The following is a 12917-nucleotide window of genomic DNA, read 5'->3' as shown; positions in this document are numbered from 1 at the left end:
CAGCTGACTCACTGCTGAGGTCCTCGGTTCCTCGGGTCCAAACCTACACAGGTGGACTCAAATGAGGGACCAACATACTATAACATAACTCTAAAAACATCCCCCAAAAACCCCATAAAACATCTCAAAACATCCATGCAAGATCATGCAAAAGAAGGCTGGACAGGGCACTTTCGGCGGCAGGTTCGGCAGCCGAAAGTCCCTCCAGAGCCGAAAGTCAGGCAGGTTCGGCGGCACCTTCGGCGGCCGAAACTCCCAGACAGAGGCGAAACTCATGCATGTTCGGCGGCACTTTCGGCGGCCGAAACTGCCAGACAGAGACGAAAGTCTCCTTTCGGGGGCAAGCTTCGGCAGCCGAAGGCTGCCTCCACAAGAGGGTTCGGCGGCCGAAAGTCCCTTCGGCTGCCGAACCTGGTTTCTCCCAAAGGGCAGAAACTTGGTTCAAACATGCACAAACGCCTCAAACTCATACCATCATGCATTTAGCTCAACCAAAACATGCACACAAGCTCCTAGGGGTCTCAAACTAACTCAAACCCCAACTACAACACACATAAACAAGCATTTGCAAGCCACATTGTTCATGAACATACATTTATACCCATAAACATAACTTTAACCTAAACATGCATTCTACCCCCAAGAACTTCATAAAACTTACTTAAAACATAATATAAGCTAGAGATCGACTCTTACTTCTTGAAGATCGAGAGTAGAGGCGACCAAACTTGGGGTTGGGAGAGATTTGAGTTCTTGAACCTCAAAGCTCCAAAACTTTGCTCAAAAGCTCAAATCTTCAAAACAAAGTTAAAACAAGTGAAAAATTTGATGGATCTAGAGGAAAAGCATCAAAGATCGGTGAGGGGCGGCGGAGAGCTCACCTTGGCCGAAAATGGGGAAAAACTCGCCCGTTTTCGGCTAAGGGACCCTTTTATAGTGGCTGGCCAGGCCACGTTCGGGGGCCGAATGTGCCTCCGCATGCATGCCATGTTCGGCGGCCGAACTTGAGGTTCGGCGGCCGAACCTGGACTTCCCTCACTTATGCTTTCGGGGGCCTAAAGCACACCCGCAATGCATACATGTTCGGCGGCCAAACTTGAGGTTCGGCGGCCGAACCTGAGCTTTCCTCCAAGGTTGTTTTTATTCAAAAACTTATTTCCTTTTCATTCAAAATCATCAAAAACATTAAAACATCTCATGAAAACATGGTTTTCCCCTTCTAGAGGTCTCCGACATCCGAGATTCCACCGGACGGTAGGAATTCCGATACCGGAGTCTAGCCGGGTATTACATTCTCCCCCCCTTAAGAACATTCGTCCCCGAATGTTCCTCATCTAACACATAGCATGGCATACACATAACATACACATAAAACACATAGAACTCACAAGGGACAAACCTCAGAAAAGATAAGGGTATTGCTGGAGCATGGACTCCCGTGTCTCCCAGGTGCACTCTTCCATATTGTGGTGGTTCCATATGACTTTCACCATCGGGATTTCCTTGTTTCTTAGCTTTCTGATCTGGGTGTCTATGATCCGCATTGGCTGCTCAACATAGGTGAGATCCTCTTAGATCTCCACATCAGGCTCACTAAGAACCTTGCCCGGATCTGACACAAATTTTTTCAACATTGAAACATGGAAAACCGGATGGATTCTTGCCATTGAAGCAGGCAAATCTAGCTTGTACGACACATTCCCAATCTTCTGCAAGATTTCAAAGGGTCCGATGTATCGTGGGGCTAGTTTACCTTTCTTCCCAAAGCGAACCACTCCTTTCATTGGAGACACCTTGAGCAATACCAGATCCCCCTCCTGAAACTCTACCTGTCTTCTGCGGATGTCTGCATAACTCTTCTGTCTGCTTGCAGCAGTCTTGATTCTCTCTCTGATTATGGGTACCACCCTGCTGGTGATCTCTACAAGCTCAGGCCCTGCCAAGGCCTTTTCTCCAACTTCCTCCCAGCAAACAGGTGACCTGCACTTCCTCCCATATAAAGCTTCATATGGAGCCATCCCGATGCTAGCATGATGGCTGTTATTGTAGGCAAACTCCACCAAAGGTAGGTGCTGCCTCCAAGAACCGCCAAAGTCCAGCACACACATTCTAAGCATATCCTCGATAGTCTGGATGGTCCTTTCGGACTGTCCGTCCGTCTGGGGGTGGATGGCAGTACTGAAATCCAACCTAGTACCCATGGCATTCTGCAGACTCCGCCAAAACCTGGAGGTGAACTGGGGCCCTCTATCAGATACTATTGAAACAGGAACCCCATGCAGCCTGACGATCTCATCCACATATATCTGCGCCAACTTGTCCACAGAGTAGCCACTCCTGACAGGGATGAAGTGAGCAGATTTGGTGAGTCTGTCCACAATCACCCATATGGAGTCCACTCTGTTGGACGCTGCCGGTAACCCCACTACGAAGTCCATAGCTATATTCTCTCATTTCCACTCTGGAATAGGTAGCGGGTTAAGCATTCCAGCCGACTTCTGATGTTTCAGCTTCACCCTCTGACACACTTCGCAGGCTGACACGAACTGTGCCACTTCTTTCTTCATCGCTGGCCACCAATAAACTTTCTTCAAATCTTGATATATCTTGGTGGCTCCGGGGTGAACGCTGTATCTTGCATTATGAGCCTCCCTCATAATGTCTCCTTTTAGCCCTATGTCATCTGGTACACACAATCGACTCCCATAGCGGAGGATCCCCTTACTGTCAAATCTGAACTCACTGTCCTTGCCTGACTGAATAGTCCTGGCAATCTTCACTAACTCTGGGTCCTCATGCTGTTTCTGAGCCATTTGCTCCAGAAACACAGGTGTCACTCTCATCTGGGCCACTAAAGCACCGGTACCAGACAACTCTAACTGTAGACCTTCATCAATGAGCTTGTAAAACTCCTTCACCACTGGTCTCCTCTCTGCCGTGACGTGGGATAGACTGCCTAGTGACTTCCGGCTTAGGGCGTCTTCCATGACATTCGCCTTACCCGGATGATACTGAATCTTGCAATCATAGTCACTCAGCAGCTCCACCCATCTCCTCTGTCTCAAGTTCAAGTCTCTTTGACTCAGGATGTATTGCAGGCTCTTATGATCTGTAAAGATCTCACATTTTACCCCATAGAGGTAGTGCCTCCACATCTTGAGTGCAAAGATTACTGCTGCCATCTCAAGGTCATGTGTGGGGTAATTCAACTCGTGCTTCTTCAGCTGCATAGAAGCATAAGCAATCACCCTCTCATTCTGCATCAGCACACAACCCAGTCCCACATGGGACGCATCACAAAAGACTGTAAAGTCCTCATCACTAGATGGCAGAGCTAAAACTGGTGCTGAGGTCAACCTCTTCTTAAGCTCTTTGAAACTCTCTTCGCACTGGTCGGTCCACAGAAACTTCTGATTCTTCCTGGTTAGTCTGGTCAGAGGAGCTGCTATTTTCGAGAAGTCCTGAACGAACCTCCTGTAGTAACCTGCCAAACCCAAGAAACTCCTGATCTCCGTCACTGAAGTGGGTCTAGGCCAGTTAGCCACAGTTTTTGTCTTCTTGGGGTCCACCTCTATTCCATTCTCTGACACTACATGCCCCAAGAACGAAATGCTCCTTAGCCAGAACTCACACTTAGAGAACTTGGCATACAAGCCATGTTCCCTCAAGGTTTGCAAAACCAACCGCAGATGATGGGCATGCTCCTCTGCATTCCTGAAATACACCAAGATATCATCTATGAAGACAATAACAAAGTGATCCAGGTACTGACTAAACACTCTGCTCATGAGGTCCATGAATGCTGCAGGGGCGTTAGTTAACCCGAACGGCATTACAAGGAACTCAAAATGCCCATATCTGGTCCTGAAAGCCGTCTTTGGCACATCCTCATCTCTGATCCTCAACTGATGGTACCCATATCTCAGATCTATTTTGGAGAAACAACCCGCTCCTGCTAGCTGGTCGAATAGATCGTCGATCCTTGGCAAAGGGTACTTGTTCTTGGTAGTGACTTTGTTCAACTGTCTGTAGTCGATACAAAGTCTAAGGGATCCATCCTTCTTCCTGACAAACAAAACTGGAGCACCTCAGGGTGAGGTAATCGGTCGGATGAAGCCCTTGTCTACTAGCTCTTGCAACTGTTCTTTCAATTCCTTCAACTCGGCTGGAGCCATCCTGTAGGGAGGGATAGAGATCGGTCGGGTTCCAGGCATCAATTCTATCTCAAACTCTATCTCCCTAGCAGGTGGTAAACCTGGCAACTCGTCTGGGAAGACGTCTAGAAACTCTCTAACCACTGGCACCGAGGCGGGCTCTCTAACCTGACTGCTAAGCTCTCTCACATGAGCCAAATACCCCTGACATCCCCTCCTAAGCAACCTACGAGCCTGAAGAGCTGATATCAGACCTCTAGGTGTACCCCTCCTGTCTCCTCTGAAGACAACCTCTGACCCATCCTGACCTCTGAACCTGACTACCTTGTCTCTGCAGTCCAAGGTAGCACCATGGGTAGATAACCAGTCCATCCCTAGAATGACGTCAAAATCTGTCAAGTCTAGAACCACAAGGTCGGCGGACAAGCATCTTCCCTCAACAAACACAGGACTACACTGGCAGACTGACTCTGCCACTGATGGATCACACTTGGGTCCACTGACCCAGAGAGGACACTCTAACTCAGAGATCATCAACCTTAACCTCTGGACGGCTCTCGGTGTAACAAAAGAATGAGATGCACCAGGGTCCATCAAGGCATACACATCTGAACAACCAATGACTAAGTTACCTGCCACCACGGTGTTAGATGCGTCTGCCTCCTGCTGTGTCATCGTGAAGATCCGCGCTGGAGCTGATGGACCTTCACCTCTGAAACCCGCTGAAGAAGAGGCTGCCCCTCTCCCTCTACCTCTGCCACTGGCCTGAGTCATGGCTGGAGCTGCTGGCTGCGCTACACTACCTGAAGCTGTCTGCTGGGACTGTGCCATCGGGGCTGCTCTTGGACAATCTCGAGACATATGCCCGTCCTGACCACATCTGTAACAGGCCGTCGTCCCAAACCGACATACTCCTCTGTGTGGCTTACCACACCTTGCACAAACTGCATTATCCGCACCAGAGCTTGAGCCACTCCCTAGTCCCAAACTGGACTTAACCTTGTTTCAGAACTTGTTCTTCTTAGACTTCCTGGGACCTCTGTCCCACTTCTTGCTACCTGAGGTTGCTGCACTCATTGAAGAAGAGCCTGGGGTCTTAGAACCAGAAGGCTGTGCCACTGACTGTTTAACTGACCCTTGAACGATGGCACTGGCCTCCATTTTCCGAGCCATATCCACTATGGCATGGAAGCTCTCCCTATCTGCTAACTGGATCAAGGAGGAATATCTGGAGTGGAGTTTCATGATATACCTCCTTGACCTTTTCTGGTCTGAGTCAAGGCTTTGCCCTGCAAAAGGCAACAACTCCAAAAATCTGTCTGTGAACTCCTCTACACCCATCTCATCAGTCTACCTCAACTGCTCAAACTCTATCATCTTCAGCTCCCTTGAACTATCTGGGAAAGCCCATCCTGCAAACTCGTTTGCAAACTCTTCCCAAGACATGCTATCCACTTTCGGGTTCACATAATTCTTGAACCACTCTCGTGCCTTCTTGCACTTAAGTGTGAACCCAGCCATCTGAATGGCTCTACTATCATCAGCCCCAATCTCATCTGTGATCACCTTAACCCTCTCCAGATACACAAACGGGTCATCCCCTTTTTCATACTGGGGAGCACCCAACTTCATGTAGTCGGTCATCTTGACCTTGCTCCCACTGGCTGAGCTAGGTCTAGGAGGTTGGATAACTGGGGCTGCTGGTTCTGCTGGAGGAGGAGGAGGTGCAGCATCCCCTGGGGTAGGGTTTGCTGGATTTGGATAGTAAGGTGGAGGTGGATACATTGGGTACTGTGAATATGGTGGGTAGTAGGGTGGGTATGGCATCTGTGTGGGATAAGGGCTAAAGCTGTGGTAGTCCGATGTGCCTCCCATCGAATACCCAGGGTTTTGTGAGAAGGGTGGGTAGTGAGGTGGCTGAACAAATCCCGAGGCCTGAGTGCCTCCTTGGGATTCTCCCATTCCTTCTTCTGACATACTGACTCCCAGACTGCCATCCCTCCTCTGCTCTACATCCATATCATCCCCCATGTCCTCTGACGCTCCTCCCTGAACTGTTCCTCTGATTGATCTGCTTCTACCCAGATCCAAAGACCTTCTAGGGTCTCTCACTACTCTTTCTCTGCCAGACCTACTAGACATTGCCCTAGGCAATGCTGGAGGACGGGCGCTCGTGCCCTCATCCTCAGGTGGTACTCCAGTCAATCTTGCTGATCGACGAGTTCCTCTCATCCTGTTTTCTGAAAAACAGTGCACATCACATAAACATTAGCATCATATGGTTCATGTGGGCACACATGAACCCGCATCACACATCATAGCATATCATTCATATCATAGCATTTCACATCATCATGTAAGACAGGACTCCACATCCTATCCTAGTGGACATGACCTTTCCTACTGTGCTTGACCTTCTATAACATCTATGAGCCCGACACTCTAGGTCCGACCATATGAACCTAGGGCTCTGATACCATTCTGTAAAGACTCGAAAATCGGACCGCTACTGGCGCTAGGATCCAGATCGGCTTAAGGCCGCCGGGACCCTAGCAAGCCTGACATGCAACCTGTAAACCTGTTTAATCCCATACATGATCAACAATCATACATAAAAATTTAAAACTTTTCTTTCATACATTCTATCATCCACCAAACTCAACCTGTGCATAAACATAATCATAAACTTAACCCCTCTGAGGGATCTCATCAATGCCCCCAATGGGTGGCATAACAAGAGTTGAGTTGGCTAAACATGGACATCAATAACATTAAGATCATGTTTCAAAAGGGATTACATTAAACTATGGTCAAGCACACTTATAATCTCAATATCATTACATTACATATCTATACATCATTTTACAATCTGTCATGTCCACTTTCTAACTATTACATACATAAACCTTCATTACTCTTCTTGACTTCTCTGTCTAACCCGTACCTACAAACCTGGGGAATTTGGGAGAGGGGTGAGCTACTAGAGCCCAGTGAGCAGAATAGTAAAGCATTTAAAACATATGATAACATGAAATGCATCACATCACAACTAATCATATCAAGGATGAACTTGTCACCACTTAGCCCTCTACATAATCCAATCATGCCAGGGGCGTACTGCAGGCCACACCTGGTCTTTCTCTTATACATAACATAACATAACATACATAATCCATGATGCCGGGGGCGTAGTGCAGGCCACATCCGGTCTTTCTCTTACATAGTGCCAGGGGCGTAGTGCAGGCCACACCTGGACTTCCATATCATATCATCATGTCATAACATATGAGGGCTAATGGATCATTCAACATTCATCCACATCAACAACATATTATGCAATGCGACATATTCGTGATTTCTAATGCAAGCATCCTAGAATATCACATGGCATCCGTGATGCATGAATATGCTCAAAACTGATTTATTTATTTATTTAAAACCATAAGAGTCATTCCACTCACCTCTGGCTAGCTCTGACTCTGACTGAAGCAGCTGACTCACTGCTGAGGTCCTCGGTTCCTCGAGTCCAAACCTACACAGGTGGACTCAAATGAGGGACCAACATACTATAACATAACTCTAAAAACATCCCCCAAAAACCCCCTAAAACATCTCAAAACATCCATGCAAGATCATGCAAAAGAAGGCTGGACAGGGCACTTTCGGCGGCAGGTTCGGCGGCTGAAAGTCCCTCCAGAGCCGAAAGTCAGGCAGGTTCGGCGGCACCTTCGGCGGCCGAAACTCCCAGACAGAGGCGAAACTCATGCATGTTCGGCGGCACTTTCGGCGGCCGAAACTGACAGACAGAGACGAAAGTCTCCTTTCGGGGGCAAGCTTCGGCAGCCGAAGGCTGCCTCCACAAGAGGGTTCGGCGGCCGAAAGTCCCTTCGGCTACCGAACCTGGTTTCTCCCAAAGGGCAGAAACTTGGTTCAAACATGCACAAACGCCTCAAACTCATACCATCATGCATTTAGCTCAACCAAAACATGCACACAAGCTCCTAGAGGTCTCAAACTAACTCAAACCCCAACTACAACACACATAAACAAGCATTTGCAAGCCACATTGTTCATGAACATACATTTATACCCATAAACATAACTTTAACCTAAACATGCATTCTACCCCCAAGAACTTCATAAAACTTACTTAAAACATAATATAAGCTAGAGATCGACTCTTACTTCTTGAAGATCGAGAGTAGAGGCGACCAAACTTGGGGTTGGGAGAGATTTGAGTTCTTAAACCTCAAAGCTCCAAAACTTTGCTCAAAAGCTCAAATCTTCAAAACAAAGTTAAAACAAGTGAAAATTTTGAAGGATCTAGAGGAAAAGCATCAAAGATCGGTGAGGGGCGGCGGAGAGCTCACCTTGGCCGAAAATGGAGAAAAACTCGCCCGTTTTCGGCTAAGGGACCCTTTTATAGTGGCTGGCCAGGCCACGTTCGGGGGCCGAATGTGCCTCCGTATGCATGCCATGTTCGGCGGCCGAACTTGAGGTTCGGCGGCCGAACCTGGACTTCCCTAACTTATGCTTTCGGGGGCCTAAAGCACACCCGCAACGCATGCATGTTCGGCGGCCGAACTTGAGGTTCAGCGGCCGAACCTGAGCTTTCCTCCAAGGTTGTTTTTATTCAAAAACTTATTTCCTTTTCATTCAAAATCATCAAAAACATTAAAATATCTCATGAAAACATGGTTTTTCCCTTCTAGAGGTCTCCGACATCCGAGATTCCACCGGACAGTAGGAATTCCGGTACCGGACTCTAGCCGGGTATTACATCGGTCTTCTTTGTTTTCCTGAGAGTTCTAGGGGATCCCGGTCTTTTTTATTTTCCCGGGATAACCTCGGGGCCACGCCGGCTGTTTTTGCTCCAGGAGATCTTACGGGATCCTGGCCGTTTCTGTTCCGGGGTGACCTCGGGGCCCCGCCGGCTGTTTTTGCTCCAGGAGATCTTACGGGATCCTGGCCGTTTTTGTTCCGGGGTGACCTCGGGGCCCCGCCGGCTGTTTTTTGTTTTGTTTTCCCGGGAGTTCTAGGGGATCCCGGTCTTCTTTGCTCCGGGGTGATCTCGGGGCCCCGCCGGCTGTTTTTTGTTTTGTTTTCCCGGGAGTTCTAGGGGATCCCGGTCTTCTTTGCTCCGGGGTGACCTCGGGGCCCGCCGGCTGTTTTTTGTTTTGTTTTCCCGGGAGTTCTAGGGGATCCCGGTCTTCTTTGCTCCGGGGTGACCTCGGGGCCCCGCCGGCTGTTTTTTGTTTTGTTTTCCCGGGAGTTCTAGGGGATCACGGTCTTCTTTGCTCCGGGGTGACCTCGGGGCCCCGCCGGCTATTTTTTGTTTTGGGAGATCTTTTGAGATTCGCCAGCCTTGTACCTCTGAGGTCTCTATGTCTCAGGGTCTTCTGAAAGATTCAGGATTTTTCTGCAAAATAACAACTTGCACAGAGCACATATAACGAGGATGCTCGTTGTTAATTCAATAATATTCATCAATAAATAATATGCCGCACATGTCACTTGGTTTCATTTTTCAGATGCATGCAAGTATTAACTCATGCAATTTTAGAGATGCAACGAACAATACTTTTGCATGTGTAAGTTTCTCCATGATTTTTCTATCTATACAATGTGAGCAATTATTAGGATATCTAAACTCATAGAGATATATTTTAATTAAATTTAGTCTTACTATTTACATGCGAAGCATGCCATTTGGGTCCTGGAGCATATATATCATGGGCATTTAAAATAAGTAATTAAGGGCTTGTAAATTTTTCCCAATATGCTAATGACACGTGGCAAGTTATGTGTACCTTATTTCAACATCAATTGGCATGATTATCTAAAACGCGGCGAGCAGCACTTCAGATGAGTGTGAGCTCATGATGATAAGTGTAGCACCAGTTACTGTATCCCTTCGGCAATTAGATCCATTCCTTATTCTGCTGATAACAGAGAGAATAACAGGGAGACCAGGTGCGCAAATGCCCTGTTGTTCGTGCATTTGTGAGCCCAAGCTAGGTAGCCAACGAATAGATGACCTCATCATTACACATAATCCACTATTTTTACTGGTGTGGCTAGTCCACCGACCCTCCAAAGGGATTAATAGCAAATAAATGGTTGGTCCCCCTTGAGGAGCTTATCATAATCCAGTTACTGTCATCATTGGGACAGTGCTTCCCATGAATCCAAGCATTATTTGAAAGCATTTATATTGTGGCCGTGAACTGAGGCAATAATTAAAAGGGTCCCACTAGGATAACACCAAAATAGGACTTGTGTGCTCTAAATTGGGCAATGACACATTTACTGACAATATCCCTGACAACAACCATCCCCATGCTATCTGGACAACTTCTTATATTCCATGTTACCTAGTGTCATAATTCCAGCGGCAAGTTGCTTGCTTGATTCTTTTGCATAACGTGCAACCAAACTGCTATTTGAATTGAAACCAGAAAAGCTTGCAGAAGATGTTGGATGCTGTGGGTTTACACGCCCAGAATTGGAAACTGCAATTGGACTTCCACTATAAGCCGGCCATCTGGAACCAACGGCAAGAAGACCATAGACTATACCCCCTGCACAAGGATAACCAGTGACTATAGGATTTGTAAGAATAGCATATTCTCTCTCCAATATCGCCACATCAAAACATTCTATCAGAGCTGCATGAGAAATAGCAATAATTCGAGAGCTGCAGCTCGCAGAATAAACAGCTGATCTGAGCTTCAACACACGTACATAAGATTGGGATCTCAGGGAATAAAACAGAACGATGGTGGGCACTAAACTTAGCATTACTCAGATCATGGGGGTCAGGGGTGCTCTCATTGTATGGTATAGTTAACCCATTCTTGAAAGGTGTTTCCTCCAGAAAGGGTCACACTAGTACAAACTACCAAAAGAGATCGGCTGTCTGCACACTTGTCTGCTGACTTCCTTGATGTTATTGGTTTTGGTGTCATTTGCAAGGATGAAACGGGGCCATCGCGCCTAAAATGTGAGTCCGAATGTTATCAGCTTCCTCAACATCCCAAACTCAAGAACCAGACCGACAACCCAGGAGAAAAACTCTTTGAATCACATCACCCTCATCCGACCTGAAATGTGAGCCCGATCACAAACACGGCTCCGACCTCGATCACATCCCAGCTCGAGCACGGGTCCGACCTCAACGAGCAGTCTATCACTGTGGCGGTCGGATTTTGCCAAGTTCCTTTCTGCTTTGCTAAACACGGCTCCGACCTCTAGCATTACGCGAACCACAGCAGAGAGCGGCAACTGGACGCGACGATCATTTTTATTCGTCCTGAACTGTGAGCCTGACCTCGAACACGGCTCCGACCTCGATCACAGATCTAAGCTTGAGCACAGATCCGACCTTAATAAGTAATCTTATGCTGTGGTCGCCAGATTTGCCGAGCTCCTATCTGTCTTGCTATTCTGACCAACCAACTTGCTAATTCAAATCTTGAGGGTGGTCTGGCCATCCGATTAGGAATGCAGGATCGACCTCGAACATGACTTCTACCTCAGGCGTACATCTATCCGACTTCACGATTTCCATCCCGAGCTTGAGTTGTGAAGCACTGGACAGATAAAACTCACCCGATTCTTGCCCCTTCTTTCTGTCGCACAATTTCACCATAGGAGTTTACCCAGGGTTTCTTGTCCGCTGTTGTTGGCTTTGTATCCATGGTGAAGCCAAAGCGAGGCCGTTCGCCGCCTTTCGGTTCTGGCTCGGGTTCGTTGTCCCGGTCCCGCTCGAAGTCACGGTCACGCTCTTACTCTGGTTTAGATTCTCGCTCCAGCTCACGCTCCTAGTCTTTGTCCTCCCGATCTCGTTCCAAATTGTTCTCTTCATCCTCCTCCCCTTCTCGCAGCCTCAGCTCCGTTAGCCGCAGCTCCGTTAGCCGCAGCCCTACTGCTCAAAGAAAGAGTTCTGCTGTAGTGGCTAAACGAGGTCATTCTCCACACCTGCAATCTAGAAAAACTTCTCCACCAAGGAAGATTTCTCCCATTCGTGAGTCTCTTGTTCTTCACATTGGCTCACTCAGCAGGAATGTGCATGAAGGCCATTTAAAAGAGATATTCAGTAACTTTGGTGAGGTTGTACATGTGGAGCTCCGTGACAGGGGGTTTCACCACCCCCAAAACCTATTACTGCCGGCCTCATAACCCCACCGACCTCCTTTTTCCTCATGGACTCCTCTTCTCTTTCTCTCGCCTTCTTCTTTTCTTTCTTTCTTTATATATATATATATATATACGGCCGACCTCAGAATTTCAACAAATACATATATTACTCACCCTTATTTCCTTTTACAGAAAATATTCACCAGACTTCAAAGGAAAAATCAGCCGTAATAAAATCTAATAAATATTAAAATAAATTATCTGAAAGACCATCAAAATATTCTTTATCACAATGAACCTTTCTTTTCAGCTGGGTTATCCGCTCAAACTTTCGTACCTTATGTGGATCTCAATGGGTGGATCTGGAAACTTTAGAGATAGTAAAATCTCTTTCGTTCCCACAGACGGCGCCATTTGATAACTCTGAATCTCCCTGGGCTCCCTATTTGATAGATCTGGTTCTCCCTCGTCCCCTGGTTTCTGGATCTGATTCCTTTTTGGGCTCCCTGATGGGTCTATCAAATGGGTCTCCATGTTCTATTTGATGAAAGGACCTGCAAAATAAGGGGAGACAGTCAGGGGTCTACCGGGGATGTCCCGGGGGAGACCCTCCGACGTTCAAGT

At 47.4% G+C, this 12917-nt stretch overlaps 1 pseudogene; it reads right to left on the bottom strand.

The window, feature by feature from the left end:
• Nucleotides 1-9848: 9848 nt before the first annotated feature.
• On the bottom strand, nt 9849-11854 carry LOC122723448 (annotated as a pseudogene).
• Nucleotides 11855-12917: the final 1063 nt, after the last annotated feature.

Source organism: Manihot esculenta, chromosome 4 (assembly GCF_001659605.2).
Source record: "Manihot esculenta cultivar AM560-2 chromosome 4, M.esculenta_v8, whole genome shotgun sequence".
In the NCBI taxonomy this organism is placed as follows: domain Eukaryota; kingdom Viridiplantae; phylum Streptophyta; class Magnoliopsida; order Malpighiales; family Euphorbiaceae; genus Manihot; species Manihot esculenta.
The sequence above is the reverse complement of the archived record's forward strand: the minus strand, read 5'-3'. Positions and strand labels throughout refer to the sequence as shown.